The 12,668-nt window shown below is 43.0% G+C and overlaps 1 long non-coding RNA gene across 7 annotated transcripts in view; it reads left to right on the top strand.

Moving 5' to 3' along the window:
- The first annotated feature begins 533 nt into the window (after window positions 1-533).
- LOC111752439 (uncharacterized) overlaps window positions 534-12,668 on the top strand; it is a 29,228-nt gene continuing 17,093 nt past the window's right edge. For 2 of the 7 annotated variants that reach the window (XR_010323674.1, XR_002787358.2), the window contains exons 1-2: window positions 938-2,185; window positions 7,401-7,468. This is a non-coding gene — a long non-coding RNA (uncharacterized LOC111752439). The other 5 variants (XR_002787356.2, XR_002787359.2, XR_002787357.2 and 2 more) reach the window with 5 other exon arrangements.

The following is a 12,668-nucleotide window of genomic DNA, read 5'->3' as shown; positions in this document are numbered from 1 at the left end:
TATCTCAGATGGCCACTTGCTTTTAAGACCCCAGACACTAAGGAGTACTGCTTTTTTATTAATCCCTGTTTAAGTCCTCAGTTACCAGCAAAGCTGTACTCTTTGTTATACCAGTTTAGCATGCCCTGCTAATTCAAGGGCTTTCCAAGCCTTGGCTGATGCATTCTCAACAAATGTGCTCCTTCCTTAGGCAAGAAATTAATGATTCCAAGTTTTTAAAAACAAAACCAAAGAAATTAAATAAATGAGGAAGGAGGAAACTCTCTGCTTTTGAATGTTAAGAAGAGATTACGTATTTTTGATATGACTTCTATTTTATCACTTAAATAATTCTCTACATCTATGATATGGGCCATTCTTTCAACCAAAGTTAAAAGCCAATAAGAATGTTGTATCTGCCAACTATTCCCACTTCAAAAGGAAAGCTCTTGGTGCTTTGATGTGAGCAACACATCGTTTATCTTTCTGCACTTTACAGTTCATTCCCTATCTAGGCTTTTTGATAGACTTTTTTAAAGTATGCCTCCTTTCTCAAAACCTTCAGTGCAGATTTATTCCACACTTACAGCTTTTTAGACCAGGTGTAACTGTAGATGTTAAGCTTTCAAGGTGCTGTATAGAATAAAAACCCATTTATTTTATATTTATAGTCTTATTTGGAGTTTTGTGATAATGACTTTATACAAGAGCTATCTTTTTTTTTCTGTATTATTTTAAAAGGCCTAGGTGTGAGTTAACCATATAACCATTTTTTTTTTTAGGTGTAAGTTAACCATATCATGTAATGAAATATTTTGTTCAGAAGAATAAAATGCTAATTTTGTTTTCAGAATAAATGAGGCAACTTGGTTTCTGTTTATAGAAACCTATTCAAATACTTTTCAAGAATATATCTATTTTGCAAATCCAACTAGACTTATCACCCTTTTGTGGTGCAACTATTGAAAGCAGGAAGTTGTGCTCTCCATTTAATAGCTTAAAGGTATCAGTGACAACTAAGATGAAGAGCAATTTAAGAAGAAAGATGATTATGTATGATGAGAATGGTGGGAGATAGTTGTATAAGTAGTTGAGGTCAAACATACAGCTGAAATCCTTGAACTTGATTCTGATAGCCTTCCAAGAGCTGTAAGCAGAGTAGGGGCAGATTACTTTGGTTGCCGTTTGGAGAATAGACTTAAGGGGAGCAAGACGGAGGAAGACCAGTCAGGTAAATGACCCAGGTAAGAAATCCAGTGTCTGAAATGCAGCACTGAGTGTTGGCATGAAGAAAAAGGGACAGATTCCACAAGTATTTAGGAGATACATTTTGTTTGAGTGGAGGTGACGGTAAAGGAGTGACAGGTTTTATCCCCTTATCCTCCGCGTGCCTGGCTCACCGCGGTGCTCACAGTGGTGGCAGTTAATCAACAGGACTACATTTTTGGTGGTCCTTAGTCGCTATGAGTCGGAATCAAGTCGAGGGCAACGGGTTTGGTGTTTTGGTTTAGGATAGTTCATTTAGTTCATTTCCCAGAGGGTTGTGCGATCTCTGCTCTGGCCCTAAGCGTCAGTGGAAACAAAAAAGGCAAACAGGAGGAAATGTACTCTTTAACGTTGCTAACCCAGTCACCCAGTGCCGTCCAGCCAATTCTGACTCATAGCGACCCTATAGGACAGAGTAGAGCTTGCTAGATACCCCAATTTCCGATTTTCCCGTTGTATGTCTCCCTCTTCTCTGTTCGCGGGCTTCAGAAGGATGCTCTTAGCTCAATACCCCGGGACTCGTCTCCTTGGCAACAACTGGATATTACCGATAGGGTGCCGCGCGACTAGAGGTGGAGTGTGCCCGGAGCCTTCTGGGAAATGTAGTTCGGCCTCCCCCATGGGCCCCGGTGCAGTCGAACTGATCTTCTTCCTCGGGCTCCAGAACTAAGGACTGGATGTAGGGGGCGCGTGAAAGACCCGTTTTAAAGCCGTAGAGGTGAGGGTTATTCTGCGCACGGCCGCCGGCAGGCCCAGGCCGCGGGGCGGTCGTAAGTGGCAAGCCCAGCCCATCTCCGTGGTAACCGGTTCGCCGCTAAGGACGCTGGGAATTGTAGTTGGGCTGGAGCTGGGCCCGTGCCCTCGGGTCGGAGCTGCTGGCGTTACCGTTCGTTCCCCGCAATGGCGGGCCACAGGCTGGCGCCGGGTTCCCCTTCTGCAGGTAAGGATTTTCTGGCTTCCGGGGCGGGCTGCTCCTGCCTTACTTCGGCCTCTAGTCTCGGGTTGGACGCCCTGGAGGTCGGGCGGCCAGCCAAGGGGTAGGCGGCGGCCGGCGGGAGAAGGGGGCGTGTCGGCGCCGGAGAGCCCCGGGCTCGCCCGCAGCCAGGTCCGCCCGGCAGCCCGGCTCTGCTTGGTTCGCGACGAAAGTTACCTGGGAGTATATTTAGCTGGCGTTTTGCGTGGAATCGCAGAGGGGATATTGGCGGAACCTTTAGATACCATCTAGTCCAGTCCCACTTTGCTAGAGAAGGGGGAACCTAGCGAAAGTAAAGGACTTGTCTCAAATCCAGAGTCAGGGCCATGGCTGTCTGCTCATTCCTTTATTTCCAGCACTAAGTGCATTGCCTGACCCAGAGCAGGCGCTCAAACATTTGTTAAGGGTCATTTCATTCTAGGGACAAACAACTCAAATACTTTAGCAAATAAATTACAATATAAAAATATTTTTGAAAGAGGGAAATGAGCCTGTAGATGAAGAGACTTAGCCAAATGTTCGGATCATGATTCTAACAAACCAGTTGTAAAAATTTTTTAAAACAGGAGAATTTGAAAATTGACTGTGTATTTGACGTTAAGGAATTGATGTTTGAAGTTTTTAGTTGTGATAATGCTGTTAAGCTCAAGCTTTAAAAAGGAAAAGAATTTTAGAGACACATAGTGCATATTGTATGAATGAAATTATGTCTGAGATTTGCTTCAGAGATATCCAGGGCGGAGGATTTGTTTTGACCATCCCCCACAAATATAAGAAATACAGCCAGGAAACTGGTGCTGGACTTTGAAGGACTCTGAACCTAGGAGCCGAGGAACATAGCAGGGAACAGCACACAGGCGATAATCTCCACCATCCCTGCCCCTCCCGCAGCCACAGGGCCACTGGTTGCTGTGAACTGGGGAAGTGCCCCAGCAAAAGGGCCTGCTTCTCTAACCACCACAGACCATGCCTATACAAAGAGACAGGACCCCAAGCTTATGCTCTAAACTCAAGGCAGACCTCCCCAGGGGGCCTTTTGAAGTGTGCCGGTACCTTACCCACTCAGACACTGTTGGGCTGCAAGCCTACTGTGAATTGCTACAGAAGGCCCCTGAGGTGGAGTCAGCTCCCATAGTCGGCACTCTACCTGCCTCCCTATCCACCCCGTAGCTCAGGCCTCTGAAACCAACAGGACAGACCTCCCTGGGGATAAATTTGGGTTAGTCTGCCCCACTTCCAGTTGGTGCTGAGGACTGCTCACTGAGGCTGTTGTGTGCTAGGAAGAAGGCATCTTGAGTGGAGGCGGCACTCAGAGCCAACAATCTATGGGGAGGGATGAGGGGGGTTGGGGAGGGAGACTCTGATAGCAACAAGGCAGACCTCCTTGGAGATCCAACTGAAGCATGGCACCCCCTCCCCCACCTGGTAATTGTTGGGTTGCCAGGCTGTTGCAACTGCTGCAGAAGGCCCTGCAGTGAAGCCTGCTCCATAGTCACCCCTCTACCTGCCTCCTTGTGTACCCCATAGCTCAGGTGTCTGAAACCAATAGGAAGACCTCCCTGGGGGCCAGTTTGAGTTTTTTTATTCCCCCTTGCAGTCAAGTCAGCCCAGAGCCCTGATGGCGCTAGGCTGCCAACCAAAGGGTCAGCAGTTCGAATCTACCAGCCACTCCTTGAAATCCCTATGGAGCAGTTCTACCTGTCCTATAGTTTTGCTATGAGTCGGAATCGACTCGATGGCAAGGGGTTTGGTTTTTTTCTTTTTTTGATACACCTAGAGTAATCAAAACAGCCTGCTACTAGTATAAGTATAGACACATAGACCAGTGGAATTGAATCGAGAGTCGGGAAATAAACCCACACATCTAGGATCAACTGATTTTGACAAGGACGCTCTAAGTCCATTCAATGGGGAAAAAAGATTTTGTTTAATAAATGATGCTAGGAAAATTGAATTTCCTCATGCAGGATAATGAAACAGGATCCATGCCTCACACCATACACAAAAACAAATTAAAAATGGATTAAGGACCTAAATATGCAAACTAAAATCATAAAATTTTCACAAAATGCAGGGGCAATGCTGTAAGGCCTAGCTTTTAACAATGGATTATCTAGTATAATATCAAAAGTACAAACTGCAAAAGACAAATAAATGGCACCTCACAAAAATTAAAAACGTTTGTTCATCAAAAGACTTTACAAAAAAAAAAGGGAAAAGACAACTGACTGGGAGAATATCTTTGAAAAACGAATATAAGAATCTAATAACTAAAATATATATAAAACTTTGACAACAACAAAAAGACAAGCCAATCATAAAATGGGCAAAGAACTTAAATACACATTTCACCAAAGAGGACGTTCAAATCATGACCGAAGACACAAAAAGATGTTTGACATGATTAGCCATCACAGAGATACAAATCAAAACCACAATGAGACACCATTTCACTCCTACTTGAATGGCTAAGATAAAACGAACAGAAAATACAAATGTTGGTGAGGATGTGGGGAACTTGGAACCCTTATCTGTTGCTGGTGGGAATGCACAATGGTTGAGCTGCTGTGGGAAACAGTGTGGCAGTTCCTGAAAAAACTAAAAATAGAACTACCATATGACCCAGCTATATACTCAAAAGGCTTGAAAGCAGAGACTCAAAAAGAGACTTGCACACTGGTGTTCATTGCAGTGCTATTCCTGATAGCCCGAAGGTGGAAACAACCTAAATGCCCATCAGATGAGTGGATAAACAAAGTGTGGTACATACATACAATGGAATTCTACTCAGCCGGTAAGAGAAATGAAGTCTTGACACATGCTACAATATAGACAGAGCTTGAAGACATTATACTGAGTAAAATAAGTCAATCACAAAAGGGCAAATATTGTATGACCTCACTTATATAAAAAGACAAGGCAAAAGTATAGAGACCAAAGTTTATTAGTGGTTACCAGGGACAGGAGGGAGAGGGAAAGACGGGGTTAACAGTGATGGAAAAATCACATTATTTAAGGGTAGGATTGCATAGCCGATTGTTGCATTTCCTGTCAATACGTTGTACACCTGTAAAAAGTTGAATTGGCAAAAGTTATATGATATGTTTACAACAATGAAAAAAGAAAAGTAGTTGCTAACGCTACATAAGTACAACCAAAATCCTCATGGGATTTGGTTCCTTGATTTAGGGGTTTAGGGCCATGTTTTCATGGGACATCCCAGTTAAGTGGCCTAATATTGTGGTCAGTGCTTCTGTTCTACCTCATAGTTTGTTTCATAGTGCCTGGGGTCTTAAAAGCTTGCAAGCAGCCGTCCAAAGCACACCAACTGGTCTCTATTCGCGTGGAGCAACAGAAAGAATTGGGAGTAAGAGGAGGATATGGAATGTCTGGCTAATTGCCTCTATGAACAACTGCACCCTTTGCCAAGAGACCAGAAGAACTGAATGGTGCCCGGCTACCACTACTGAACATTTTGATCAGTATAGAAGAGTCCTGATCAAAAGGGGGGAAATGGAGAACAGAATTTCAAATTCACATGGACTCTAGACTTTCTAGAGCCATGGAGGTTGGATGAACCCCTGAAACTATTGCCCTAAGATAATCTTTAAACCTTTACACACAAATATCTCCTGAAGTTTTCTTAAAATCAAACAATAGTTTAGCCTCACTAGTAAAGAATGTCTGCCTTGAGCATTGTGCTCTTTCAAGATCTATCTATATGGGATCAAATTGACAGCAGCAACTGGAAAGATTAGATAGGAAACTTAGAAGATTCTGAGTTTATGTTAATGGAGGAGGAACAACTCAGAAAAAGAATGGTTGCACAACTCAAAGAATGTAATCAATATCACTGAATTGTACATGTAGAAGCTGTTGGATTGGTGTATATTTTGCTGTTTATATTCTCAACAATAATAAAATTTTAACAAATATCCTGGAGGGGTGAAGGAAGGGGAGGAGTTTAGATGAAAGGTGACTCGTCATTGTTAGAGCCGATGATGACCACATAGCAATCCCTAGTCTCTGTATTGTCATATGTTCAGCTTATTTATGTTTAGTTTAAACCATAATTTTAATCCTTATATGCTAGAAATACATACTGAGTTATTTATTAGATTTGCTTTAAAATACTCAACAATGGAAGTGTGGTGGGTAGATGGATAACAAAATGGCAGAAAATCTATAGTTATTGAAGCTGGGTCATGGGTACAACAAAGCCATTGTATTATTCTATTTTAGTGGGGTTGAAATTTCCATCTTCGAGGTTATGTTTGTGTGTGTGTGTTGTGAAAGCACTAAATACTTATTTCATTCTAGGAAGTCCATAGTGTAAGCGTATGGAAAATGCCAAAAGAAACAGATAAAAGAATTTTAGAGGGAGACTCAATGGGTAGGAGAACTGGAGTGGAGAACTAAACTTTTCATTACAGGTAGTCCCTGACTTACAAAAATTTGAGTTACAAAGAGCCATACTTAACAACCGCCTGTTTTTTGTTTTGTGTTTGTACAATTTATCATTAGTAGTATGTACTACATACAGTGTTGCCATATGTAATTTGCTGATGTCATCATACCTATAAGTTTATATGTAGTGTTTCCAACCCCCAGAGACAAAGTTCGGATTTATAAAGGTAATGATAATAAAAGGCAATAATAATAAAAACTAAAAAAAATACACATGAGGTATATGACTTACGTCAGAACCAACTTATGACACAGACGTAGGAACAGAACCCCGTACTAAGTCAGGGACTACCTGTATAAGCCTTACAGTAGTATTTGACTTCTCAAACTGTGCACTTGTTTTATGTTAATGAAAAGTAAAAATATATTAACTCTTGCTAACAGAATCTGACTCAATACTCTGAAACGATCGTTTCAGTGAGGCCTATGAAAGAAGATGAGTCGTTGAACTTGGCAAGATTCTAAAACACTAATAATATTTATTTTTCTTTCAAAGTAAAACTTATCCATTGAGCGTTTTCTCCCCACTCCCTCTCCCGCCAGTCCCAAAACCACCAGCCTTCGTTTTGTCTCTGTGTATTTATCTATTCTGGATGTCTCACATAAGTAGAATCATACAATATGTAATCTTTTGTGTCTGGCTTCTTTCGCTTAGCTCAAGTTTTTTGGTCTTTTGTTTTTTTAATGAAATAAAAATGCATTTTATGTGTTTCAGGAATGTTTCTTTAAAAAAAGAAGAAGCTTATAAGGAGTTCTTTGAAGCTCAGCCCTCCCACAGCACAGGTAAGTCTCCTTGGGGACTTTTCCAGTCAAGAATGGCCACAGCAATGAGAGGGGCTATGTCATTTCCCCCTTCCCCAGATCACACAAAAGCAGGACAGAATTCTGATGGTGAAGGTGGAGGAAGAGAACCATTTGTGGAGGAGAGAGACCTTGCTGCAAAGGAATCATCCACCGAGTCGGGAGCTGGCCTGGCAGCAATTTAGATAGTTCTGAGACCAGGAGATGTGTGCCTCTGTGAAGCTCTGAGATGTCTGTGGAGCTCTACCCCCAGTGGGTGAGGCGGAGAAGTGTAGCAAGGAGCCCATCCTGGAACTGCTGGTGCTGGCGTAGTTCCTGACCGTCCTGCCCAAAGAGCCCCAGGCTGGGGCTGGGAGCATCACCTGGGCAGTGGAGAGGAGGTGGAATCTGTGCTGGAGGGTGGGAGAAGGAGCTCAACGAACCAGAAAAACAGGTAGGAGAAGAGAGAACTAATTTGTAAGAATAGGATTAGTCCCTTCAAGGAAAACCGAGGCCACATCTAATTGGACCAAACACTGCATCTGTCTGTCCCTCTTAGCCCTTCTATTCTGCCCTTGGAACATTAATTAGACTTCGGATGTTTCCTCAGGTTTTTTTTTTTTTCCCCTCTGAAGTTCTGATTCTCATTCTCACCTAGGCATGCTTCATTTAAATTATTATTTAAATGACTCATTTTTTAAAAATTTATTTATTGTGCTTTAGGTAAAAGTTTACAAATCAAGTCAGTCTCTCATACAAAAAGTTATACACACCTTGCTGTGTACTCCTAGCTGCTCTCCTCCCAATGAGACAGCACATTCCTCCTCTCTGCCCTGTATTCCCCATGTCCATTCAACCAACCCCTGTCCCTCTCTTCCTTCTCATCTTACCAGCAGACGAGAGTCAACCCACATAGTGTTATGTGTCTACTTGAGCCACGCAGTTCACTCCTCACCGGCATCATTGTCTGTCTTATAGTCCAGGCCAATCCCTGTCTATAGAGTTGGTTTCCGGAATGGTTCCAATCTTGGGCTATCAAAGAGTCCAGGGACCATGACGGTCAGGATCCCTCCAGTCTCAGTCAGACATTAAGCCTGGTCTTTTTAAGAAAATTGGAGATCTGCATCCATCAGGGATTTTCTGTTATATTACCTGTCAGGGGAGTGATCGGTGGTAGCTGGGCACCATCTAGTTCTTCCAGTCTCAGACTGATGAAGTCCCTGGTTTATGTGGCCCTTTCTGTCTCTTGGGTTCATATTTACCTTCTATCTTTGGTGTTTTCCATTCTCCTTTGCTCCAGATGGGTTGAGACCAATTTATGCATCTTAGGTGGCTGCTTGCCAGCATTTAAGACCCCAGACACCTCTCACCAAAGTTAAACCACTCATTTTAAAAATGATTCTCTACCAAAGAAAAAGAAAAAAAAAAGACATGTTCCTTCATAATACAGAATGAAGTTCAGGCTTCATGTTTCTTGCTGAGCTCCTCTCCCTGGAGCTCCTTATCCATTGCCTTTGGAACTTGTAGAGAGAAATAAGGGCTTTGACCCTGTACACCACTACACAGCTTCTTGCTGCGAGGATAACCATGGGGCCCTGTGGTTTGTTACCTGTCCACGTTCTGTGGTTAGCAAGCTTGTTGTCTCTGGAGACACAAATCCATAATCTGAAAGATTCTCAGCCTCACAGCCGACATCTCATGATGGAACCCTGAGCTAGAACCACCCAGCTGAGCCACTCCCAGATTTCCAACCCTCAGAAACTATGTGAAATAATAAATGCTTATTATTTTAAACTGCCACATTTTGGGATACTTTGTTACACAGCGATAGATAAGCAATACAAATGGTCTAACAGAGGATTTTAGTACTGTGTCCAGATTTTGCCAGCTAGCTGGGAGAAGTACTTTGAATTCAGAAAAACTGGAATTTCCGGGCTATTTTTTTATATATATATATAATTTTTATTGTGCTTTAAATGAAAGTTTACAAATCGAGTCTGTCTCTCACACAAAAACCCATATACACCTTGCTACACACTCCCAATTACTATCCCCCTAATGAGACAGCCCGCTCTCTCCCTCCACTCTCTCTTTTTGTGTCCATTTCACCAGTCTAACCCCCTCCACCCTTTCATCTCCCTTCCAGGCAGGAGATGCCAATATAGTCTCAAGTGTCCACTTGATCCAAGAAACTCACTCCTCACCAGCATCCCTCTCCAACCCATTGTCCAGTCCAATCCATGTCTGAAGAGTTGGCTTCGGGCATGGTTCCTGTCCTGGGCCAATAGAATGTCTGGGGCCCGTGACCACCGGGGTCCTACTAGTTTCAGTCAGACCATTAAGTCTGGCCTTATGAGAATTTGGGGTCTGCATCCCACTGCTCTCCTGCTCCCTCAGGGGTTCTCTGTTGTGTTCCCTGTCAGGGCAGTCATCGGTTGTAGCCGGGCACCGTCTAGTTCTTCTGGTCTCAGGATGATGTAGTCTCTGGTTCATGTGGAATTTCTGGGCTATTTTTGATGACTTTTGGGAACAACTAGACAATATTTGAAATTAGGAAATTTAGGGGAGAATTCGGGAAACATGGTCATCATTCATTATATCCACGTTGCATTTTACTAAATAAAGCTATTTAGTTTTTAAAAGTATAAGTGTTTTATTAAAACTTGAATCAAATTTTAATTCAGATTGTCTCTGGGAAATAGAATTATAAAGGGCTCTCCCCTTTTACATTTTTATACGTAGTAATGTTTAGTTATTTTTTGCAATGACCAGATGTTACTATGTAGTCAGAAAATAATAATTTTTAAAGAAATGCACTGGAAAAAAACTAAGGAGAAGTTTTCTTTTAAAGAAATAAGTAATCACCTCTGTTACCTTAAGAACTCCCAGTTGTCTTAATTGTCTCCAGGACAGGAAGTTTTCTGGGCAGAGATAGCACCTCCATGACCAGCTCAAGAATTAAAACATCACCAGCTACAGTGAATTGAGGCCCAATTCAAATATGGATGTTGGGAACCCCAACCCCTCCAAGATAGTAGTAAGAAGCAGGATCCCCTGAGGAGAAGATCATTCCTCTGTCCTGTGTTGAAGACCAGGACAGAGCATCATGGCTTATGGATCTGTTCCGAGAGCGAATTGTGATCATCAGACTAGCATAAGACCATAAGTCCAGAACTCAGAGAGATGCAGAGGCCATTGGAGGAAATGAAAACCGTCTTCTCAATCAGCCACAGGTGCATCAGCCACAACCAAGTGTCATCCGTTCCCTGAATCGTTATGCTTTACACATCATCGGGATTTTCGAATTGTAGGGAGATAGCTTTTAGCCAAACTACACTCCACGATGTGGTTCATAAAGACCTTTAATGACAATGGCATCATGTCTTCTTTCTTTCATATAGCCTATACTCAGCATTTGAAGGGAAGCCCTATGAGATCAAGTCACTTTGTGTGGTAGATGGAAGGGTCCTGCTCCAGGGAAAGACAAGGGGAATGGAAATCAGAGAACAGACTTGATGAGGCTGTCCATCCCGACCCATGGGGAGGAGCAGAGCAGAGGGGACAGCTGGACATGCTTCTCTTTCCTCCTTCAGAGAGAATTCATTATATCACTGTTTTTGTCTGCTGTAAATTCTCAGAACTTGGTACATTCCTTTATAATGGGACTATAAACACTGATTGCTAAGCCAAATAAAAACATGGTGGGGTTCCTGTTTTAGATTAGCAGTGCCCACTGATTTTTGAATGAGCAACAAGTTGACTTCACAGAGTTGGACATGCCCATGGAAACGTACATCAGGAGAACATCAAGTTCCTTCCCTTTGCACTGTGGTTTGGCCAAAAAGTTATACCACACTGAAATAATTGTTGACACATTGGACAATTCTAGCGTCTCCTGTCACTGTTGAAATTCACATGATGTAAAAGTAGGAAAAGCCGTAGGCAGGGATGACATTCAGCTGGTACCCACCAGAATGGGTGGATAGTTGTTAAAGTATTGAAACTCTTCTGCACTGGTTGGTAAACAGCTACTGCTCTGTACCGTGAGGGTCGGCTGGCTAGCTTGGCCATCCCAACTACTCCCCCATGATCCCTCAGGACCTTTGCAGGGTCTAGCTGCTAAGCGTTTTTGTCTGTCCCACTGGGGCCTCCGGGACCCTGCTCCAGTGCTGAGGCCAGTATATGTTCTAATTGGTCAGTATTTGGCCACTACCAGTTGTTAAGTAGTTTTCATATCCTTCTTGGCCACAAGCCTTTATATACCTTCAGTGTCCATACTCACGAGCGACGGCTCACAGCGTAGTGCAGTGAATGAGTGTAGGAACTAAGAACACTGGACTCGGGTTCTGGCTCTGCCACATGCTAGCTGTGTGATCTTGGGCAAGTCCTTCAACCTCTCTGAGCCTCAGTTTCCTCATCTGTGAGCATCAAGCAACAATGGATAAGAGAGTACTTTGGAAACCCCAAAGTGCTAAAGATATGAAAGTTATTTTTAATTATGATTTATGATACGTATGAGTTCTTTGGCTAACATAGGACCGTACACTCAAACCCAGCTTTCTTCCCTCTCCCTCAGGTCCTTCCTTTTATCGTTCCTGCCACTATCTGCTTCTGCCCTCCTGCTGGCCATGAAAAACACTTGGAAGCTTCCAACACTACCCATAAGCTGTTCCTCATACCTCTCTCCCTATCCTCAAGACTCTCTTCTTTCAAGATTACAAACCTCAGCCCCTTCAGGCAGCTTCCTTAGCTGCCTTCTAACCACAGCCTTCTCTGTGTCCAGGAGAGCTCAAGGTACTCTTACCCAACTTCTCAGACTTGCCCTCTTGTCATCCTACCTACCACTTCAGTCTCCTGCTCTTTCCCCATCCTCTCCCCAGATTTGTAAAATAGTAACTTGGGGGAATTTTCCTTATTATAAATGTAATACATGTCCATTATAAAACATTTAGAAAATACAGATGTCCCAAAAGAGAAAATGAAAGTAACTCAATCTCACTATATATACTGGTTTAAAAAAAAAACCTGTTGCCGTCGAGTCAGTTCCGACTCATAGTGACCCCGTGTGTTTCATAGTAGAACTGTACTCCATCAGGTTTCCAGTGGCTGTAGTCTTACGGAAGTGGACCGCTAGGCCTTTCTTCCACAGCACCAGTGAGTGGATTCAAACTGCCAACCTCTCTGTTGGTAGCCAAGAGAAAAC

The sequence above is a fragment of the Loxodonta africana genome, chromosome 12, assembly GCF_030014295.1.
Source record: "Loxodonta africana isolate mLoxAfr1 chromosome 12, mLoxAfr1.hap2, whole genome shotgun sequence".
Taxonomy (NCBI): domain Eukaryota; kingdom Metazoa; phylum Chordata; class Mammalia; order Proboscidea; family Elephantidae; genus Loxodonta; species Loxodonta africana.
This window is presented reverse-complemented; position numbering and strand designations above follow the sequence as displayed.